The sequence below is a fragment of the Fringilla coelebs genome (assembly GCF_963513975.1).
Source record: "Fringilla coelebs genome assembly, chromosome: 6".
Classification (NCBI taxonomy): domain Eukaryota; kingdom Metazoa; phylum Chordata; class Aves; order Passeriformes; family Fringillidae; genus Fringilla; species Fringilla coelebs.
This window is the reverse complement of record NC_140034.1, coordinates 62,249,545-62,257,224: the sequence shown is the minus strand read 5'-3', so window position 1 is coordinate 62,257,224 and position 7,680 is coordinate 62,249,545. Positions and strand designations below refer to the sequence as shown.

Here is a 7,680-nt window from a genome sequence, read left to right as displayed (position 1 = left end):
GGCGGTACCGCCGCCGCCGGGGCAAGCAGCGCGGGCGAGGCCGAGCCCTCCCCGCCGTCCCGGGCGCACCCGCCCCGGGCACACCCGCCCCGAACCCTCGCCGACCCCGCCGCCGCCGCCACCGCCACATCCGGGTCCCGGCGGCGCCCCCCCGCCGCCCCTCAGCCCCGCCCCCGGCCGGGAGGCGGGACCAGGGCCCGGAGCCGCGCTTCCGATTGGCCGGTGCCGCGGGGCCGCCCGGGGATTTGCCGGCGCTCGGGGGGGCGGGCGTTGCCCGCTCGGCGGCCGTCCATTGGGCGAGGCGGGCGCGGAGCCGCTCTGCCGTTGGCGGGCGGGCGCGTCCGGTGCGGGGCCGGGGGAGGGTGCCATTGGCTGGAAAGTAGGTTAGTGGTGCGCCGTCGGGTGGCAAGCCAGGCGGAAAGTAGGTCAGGGACGGGGGCTGCCTGCGCCGGGCGTGCGGCGCTGCCGGGGGGCCGCGACCCCCGCCCGCCCTCCCTTCGGCCCGGCGCGGCGCGGCGAGGGGCGCGCGGAGCCGCGGTGAGCGCCAGGGGCGGCGGGCGGGGGGCGCCGAGGGGCGGGGGGGGGCCGGGGGGAGCGCGGCCCCGGCGGAGCCGCCGCCCCCGGGGGCCGCGGGAGTCCCGGGAGGGGCCGGGGGGCCGTGCAGGGGGACCCGGCCCGGGAGATGGCGGCGGTGGGACCCTCCGGCGGCGGGGCCGGGCTGTGTCTCCGGGAGCCGGGACCGCGGCGGGGGCCCCGTTACGGAGCGGCCGCGGGGCGGGCTGGCCCGGCGGTGTGGCAGCACCGGGGGGACGGGGCCGGCAGGCGGGCCCGGGCCCGCGCCCGCGGGCAGAGCCGGGCCGGGGTCCCGCTGGGGCAGGGGCGGTGGGGGGCGTGCCGGGCTGTGCCCCCTCCCCGGTGCCGGTCGCCCCCAGGGACGGGGAGGCTCGGGCGGCCCTCACGGGGGGGACGGTGCCGCTTCCCCGGCCCTGCCCCAGCGGGGTCTCCGGCGGCCGCTCCGGGATCGGGGAGGCCCCGTGCGAAAGGCAGAAGGATGGCGGTGCTGGGGAATTCCCCGTTTGTGGGCGCCGTGGCCGGTCCCGCCCGCGGGCAGGTGGCAGCCCCGCGGCCGCACGGAGCATCCCGGGCACCTGCCGGGGCTGCCTCCCTGGGCATCCCCCTCGTCCCCAGCCGCTGTGCCGCTGCCCTGGCGGACACCTGTGTGCGCCCTGCCTGTCGCAAGGGGAACGAAGGTTTTCCTCCAGCAGCGAACGTAACGCACCGGGAGCGCCCAGGCGGCTTCCCGAGATCAGGATTTTGCGCTTGGGGAGGCAAGGGAATCACTTAGCATTTTTAATTGCTGAGGTTTCTGTTACTCCAGTGCCTCGATTATAACAGTTTTGGGAAGATTTTCGTGCTTGAAAAACAACGGTGAAGGAAGAAGTGGGTGTGTTTTCTTGCCTTGGAAGCAAATATGCCTACTGGAATTTTAAAGTGTTTCCTTAGTGTGCGAGGTGGAAAGGGTCAGCTGCAGAGTGTGATCTAATCTCTTTTCAAAATTCAGTCTTTAAGTAGATTTTTTTAATTCTGGAACTTCAGCATTCAAAATACTACGTTTCTTTTTTTAACATACTCGTATTAAAAGTACCTGTCCTGCATGTTTATATTTTCTTTTATCAAAAGGGCTTTTAAAATATCAGTGTCTGATAATAGACATGCTGCAGCTAAGTCTGTAAGGGAGAAAAGAAGGAGTATTTGTGCCAATTAAGTATTTATTCCAGCTAACTGCCTCTGTAAACGGTCTTGCAGAAGGCTGAGGTTAAACTCTGCCCTCTTCATAATGTAAGTTTTGTATCCTCCAGGAATATGCAAATGTAAATAGCTCTTTGAAGCATCAGGAACTACAGACCTCTCTCTGGTTACTCTAAACCACAGCTGCTTATTAAGGAGAAAGGCTTTGCTCCTCCTGCCTTGTGTGGCTTTGTGCTTCTCATGACCATTGGTGCGTTTTTACCCCTGCTTGTAGAAATTGAGTGTGTAAAACAATCTCCAGCCACAGCATTTTGCTGGGGTTTTATGCTGTTCTGTCCCGTATTCTCTTCCACACCGTGCATTTCCATTGTCTCTTTGGATGCCAGCTGTGGGGTGTGGGGCTGTGAAGGACCAAGCTCTGTAAAAGGAGTTCCCTGGGAGAGCAGATGAGCGAGAAGCACCACAGAGAGCATGAAGAAAGCTGCTTGGTTTGGTGTCAGGAAGCTGAGGGGGCTGGAGCTGGGACTCCACAAAGCCAGAGCTGGAATTAGGGGCTGCTGCCACGTCCCTGTCTCTGTGTGCTCCTGGGAGACCTGCTGTGTTTGGGGACCCTTGCTAGGGATGTATGAGGAAGGTGATGTTTGTAGGGGGGGCTTTAAAGGACATTGGCTTTTCACCTTCAAAAACCTGCTCTCAAGGATTCTTTTGGGCAAGCAGGAGTGAGAACAGAGAGCATTTCTTGGGTTTGTTGGGTGGAGCTTAGAGTCGCACACAGTCCTTTGAGAGGAATGATGGCAAAGCTGAGACCTGTGAGGAAGGCAGGTCTTCCAAGGGAGTTGATAGCCAGGGTGCTGCAAATACCAGGAGATGTGCAGGTTATATAGGTTACATGAGTACAGAAGTGCTGTTTCTATGCTCAAATGTAACATTTTAAGCTGTTTTCAGCATGGGGCCCGTTGCCTGTGTTGTTATACTTTGACAGGAGCTACAGGAAAACCGGAAGGAATACATTATTGTTTAGTGGAACAAAGTAAATTTGGTGCATCCTGTAGTGACTTTCAGTTCTGTAACCTGCATGCTTTTTCATTCTTAACCTTTACCCTTAGTTTTGTCCTTAATTCTGTTTCTAAGAAAGGGCAGAAAAGTAGTAAAAGGCAGCTGCTTGTATCCCCAAGCGTTAGGAAGTTCTCTGAAGTTAGTTGTCTTCAATAAAAGCTGTATAAAGGCATATCATGTGCAAACGACTGCAAAGAGAAGCCCAAAATAACTACATATTTTTAATCTTGTGTAGCTTTTTGGTTCTCACTAAGTTTACAGAATGCAATATTTAAGCTTTCTCTATTTACTTCAATACAGTAAACATGTTTTGAAACTTTAATTTTTGGTTGTCATCATATTTTGAGAGCTTCAGCCTGAAATAATTGATTTTGATAAATGCAGTCGCTGACTGGATAATGCTGACTGGAACTCAGTTACCAACTTTTGAAATTTGGTTGTTGAACATTCTGCTTGATAAGACCACAGAAATGACAATCTGTGTTTTGGAGGTGCTTGAAGATGCAAATGGGGTGGTGGATGGCATTTTCAAACCTGGTGAGAAAGCTTTCCCTGAGGGTCTATCAGTGTCTCTAAGAGTTGCTGTGGGTAGATTTTGGGCAGTGGATTGATGGGGGGTGAAGCAAAGCAAAGGAGTGCTCTGCTTGTGGTGTGTGTGTGTATCTGTATGGGTGTGGTGGTCTTGCACTGCAGTAGGAAACGTGTACCAGCTTTAGTCACATCAAATCCAGACTGGTGCTCAGGTGTTGCATTGTTGAAACTCAAGACATTGAAGCAGAAAAATTATGCACTTTAAAAATCAGAAGGCTTTTCTCCCAAAGAGTTGGTGTGTTGGGTCATTTAGAAAGCCTATTTAAGTTTTTGTGTGAGGAAGAAATCTCAGTTGTGATTATGCAGTTAGTTTTATTTGTATTTAATGACTCTGAACATTGTCAGATAACCTGTGATGTCTATTAAATTGAGCTGCACGTTGAATGGGGTGGGTATCAAGGTAACTCACTGCCATTAACTGCATATGGCACCTGCCTTTTTTACCTCAGTTTGTTGGAAATATGCACAAGGCTACTTATCCAAGGCCCAGACTTCATCTCCTTGGAAACCTGATCTTTCACCAGATGTTGAGAAATGTAATTTCTTTTTTAATCCGTTCTGCAGAAGAACGCAGATCAAAACAGCATCTTCAGGCTTTGTTAGTCTGGAATATTAATTACCTAAAAAAATAGTCTGACATTTCAGTCTTTGACCCAAAAAAGCTTGATAGTTTCTGTTGTGTTTGGTATTATTTCAAATTTATTTAGCTGATGCTCAAGTTCCTGGTTTATCGTTATATTTGATTCAAGAGCTACCTGATAGTGGGTTCTTGATGAGTAAAGTACAGGATTGTGTGAGGACCCATGCCTGCAAGGATTTGTCTTCTCTCTCTGTTCAGGTCACACTTTCTCCTTTGCAGTTGCAAAAAGATATTTCTTAGGCAGCACATTGAGAATTTGTAACCTTTTCAGTCTGCTGCCATTTGAGAAGCTGTTATTCAATGTCTGCTGTGTCAGATGCACTTCTGGGTCAGCTGCTGATGTCAGAGCAGCTTGTGGCCCTGTGCTGGAGCTGTGCTGGAGTTTACTAGGCTGGCCTTGTGCAGGAATGGTGCCAGTAGGCTACTCAGGGAGCAGGAGATCTCCTTGGAGAGCTCACAAGCCAGTCTCTTGGGGCCCAAGGTGCTGACGTTTTCTGCTGACTTTCAAGGGTCCCATTCATGAGTCCAAGCAGCTGAGGCAGATGGTTGTCGTTTCTGGGGTGGTTTTGGCTGGGTTTTCCTTGCAGATGTTGGTGGGCTCTGTTTTCCACAGCTACAAGGCAGTTTAGTGCAGCAGACACATTGCCAAATCCTGACCAGTTGTTCCCTGTGTGGCTGGGATGGAAATCCATCTTCCCATGGGCAGTTTGCTGGAGCACTGGGAAGGATGTTTGGTGATTCCTAGGCAGCATCCTTTGGCACCATGTCTCTGAAATCACTTTCCTTGGGAGGTACTTTATAGCAATTGTTAGGTGCTCATTCAATTGCAGCCTTTTGCCTTAATGCCTTTCTGTGTCAGCTAAAAAATAAGTGAATGGAATCTATGTATTTTAAAGATTGGATGTATTCTTGATACAGAACTACTCAGAAAACTCTAAAATTTCTGTTGTCCATTTGGGATTGATGCAGGATTTCAAGGGTGAATGAAATAAGACTACCAGAGAGCTCAGAAATCACTATTGTTCTTGATCTCAAGTTCTTTTTATCTTGGAAACTTCCTTAAAGCGCCTTTACCTTTTATAATTTGCCTGACCAAAATGGACAAAATCAAAAAGACTGGTAGAAATGTTTAAATAATGCTGTACTGCAGAATATTTATCAAGTGAAGTGAGAAGGAAAAGTTACTTCCTAGGAGAAAATAAAGCTAATAAACTTTTATTTTAACTTTTTTTGTTTTCTTCTGTAAGAATGTTTTTTTCTGCCTTCAAAGCTGTTATTTTATAGTTTCCTTGAACTGGTTTGGTTGGGTTTTCTTTTCCTTAATGTGTTGTGAATGGATGTCTTTGTCATCTGTGGATTTTTCTTGGAGCTTTACAAAATTTAGGAGTTCAGTTCCAATTTGAAGCAAAATGATCTATTAAAATATCAAAACTCCCATCCTTTATGTTGTGCATGTGCATTGTAGTCTTTGAGAGTGGCAGCAAGTTGGCTTTGGTTTGGGTGCTACTGATATTTTTATCTTTCATTCAAGGACCTCTGATAATTGTATTTTAAATCTCCTTGAGTTTTGGGCTTTGTGCTGCACTTTGGCTATTGGCTTATTAGTTTTCATATAACCTTGGAAAATAATATTTATTTTGCCCATAGACTTGAATGGCCTGGTCATTTTTCAGGGATAGAATCTGTGGTTTAGAATAGATTGGAAAAAAAAATATCAGATATTTGTTTTGGAGGTTTATATTCTTTTAACCTGGTCTTGATCAGGTTGCAGTTTCCAGCTTGAAGTTCTAGAATTGTTGACTAATAAACAGGAGGCCCATTTATTCCTGTGTTTCCTTTCCCAATGTGTGTTGTTGCCAAGGCATTTCATGTAATCTTGGCATTTGCAAATCGGTTTTTTTATTGATGAAATTAATTCAATGAGTTAATGGAAAAAAGTATCTACACTGTGCCCTCAATGTACTTAAGAATATTTTTGTGTTATAGTCCAATAGTTATGGCCCAAATTCATGAATCCAGAAATTTACATATATTTGTGATCTGAGAAGGCTCTGATACCTGGAATAGCTTTTTTTCCTTATCAATCTGATAAAGTCCTAGAATATTAGGCAAATTTGCTGCCCTAGAGTAACATTTTACTGTGGTTTTAATCGATACCAAAATTACTATGGCTTGGAAATTTCTATTACAAATAGTGTTGTTTTCTTCCTGTTTTTATGGAGTTTCTTCTTTGTTTTTTCTTATTTTAAAATATATTTTCACTGCAATGACCAAACCAGCCTCTGAATATTGTAGTTTATTTTAGAGATCTGTCAAGTCAGGTTCAGTGACTTCTTAGAGGGGCTTGTCACATAAAGCATTAGAATTGCTGGAAATGTGCTGTAATTAAAGGACAATCTGTTCAAAATCTTGTCAATGCAGTCTGGGTCCAAATTCTAGAAGTACCAGAAGTTATTTGTGCTTTATAAATACAAGGCCAGCAATTGGATATTCCTATTTTAAGCAGAAAGACAGATAAAGAGAGTTCATGCTGGTTTGGGTTTGTGCTGGGATTTTCTGTTTCACTTCTGTTAGAAATTTTAGGACTTTTATATAAATACATTTTTCTCCCTCTGAGACATGTGCAACTTGGTCAGCTTGCCTGGCCAGGAGACAGTCTGAAGAAGGATGGGTATTTCCCTATTACAGTGTTTTAAAATCTAGTTCAGTCTGTTTAAGGTATCCCAGCTGGCAATAATGAGATCTCAATTACTGTACTTGGCATTATTTGTTGAATGAGGTAATTCCTGTCCTCATTTATCTGACTGGACCATGAGACTCTTCCACAGCAAATGCCTACTTTATTTTCTTAGCTGGAATGGCTCTTTATTTTTCTTACTCAAATGCCTTTGTCATTATCAAGAATAAGATGATGAGGAGGGAAAAAAGCCCAGCAGAGGAGAAGATTTCTGCAGTCAACTACTGGAGAAACTGTTTCTACGTTCCCATTCCTGGTGGGGATTATCAACTCACCATTTTAGAGCAAATTTTAACAATTGGATACAGCTGATGCCATTGTGCAGCTTCTCTGACTGTCCTTTCTGTGTGTGTTCCTCCCAAGAATTCTGATGTGATTGATGAATTTTTGCAGGTTTTCAAGGAACATGTGGGAAACAGGCCACTGTTCAGGGCAGGATCATCAGGGCTCTGCTCGGGTACCTTGACAGGACAAAATGGTTTGGTTTGTAATGACACATGACTCTTGCATCATCTGTGGACAGCTGGCTGAGTTTGGACAGTAGTTTTGCTGATCACTGGAGCTGGGTTGCCATGGACAGGGTAGCCTCCATCAGTGCTCCAAGCCCTTCCTGGCTGAGGATTTCCATCCCTGTATCCTGTCCCTCTACTCTGTGCTGGCATTTATGTTGGGGCAAAGATCCAGGCCTGGGGAATCTGCTGGGTCTCAAAGCTGAGTGTTTGCCCCAGAAGAGTGATTTGGGATTGCTGATGCCAGACTACTTGTGGCTTCATAAACATTTCTGCTTTTGTGGGTTAGGGAACAGCTCACCAAGTGAGTATTCCTGAAGGAGAGGTGGGAGAGGCAGGAAGTGTGAAGAGTGCTGTTTTAAATGTGTTACACTGCAACCTTCATGTGGAAGAGGAGA

At 47.6% G+C, this 7,680-nt stretch overlaps 1 protein-coding gene across 4 annotated transcripts in view; it reads left to right on the top strand.

Annotated features, from left to right (window-relative positions):
- The first annotated feature begins 402 nt into the window (after positions 1–402).
- Positions 403–7,680, top strand: part of BMAL1 (basic helix-loop-helix ARNT like 1) — a 48,202-nt gene continuing 40,924 nt past the window's right edge. For all 4 annotated transcript variants that reach the window (XM_084207471.1, XM_084207470.1, XM_084207469.1 and 1 more), the window contains exon 1: positions 403–537. The gene's annotated coding sequence lies outside the window, so the exon portion shown is untranslated. The remainder of the gene's footprint in view (positions 538–7,680) is intronic.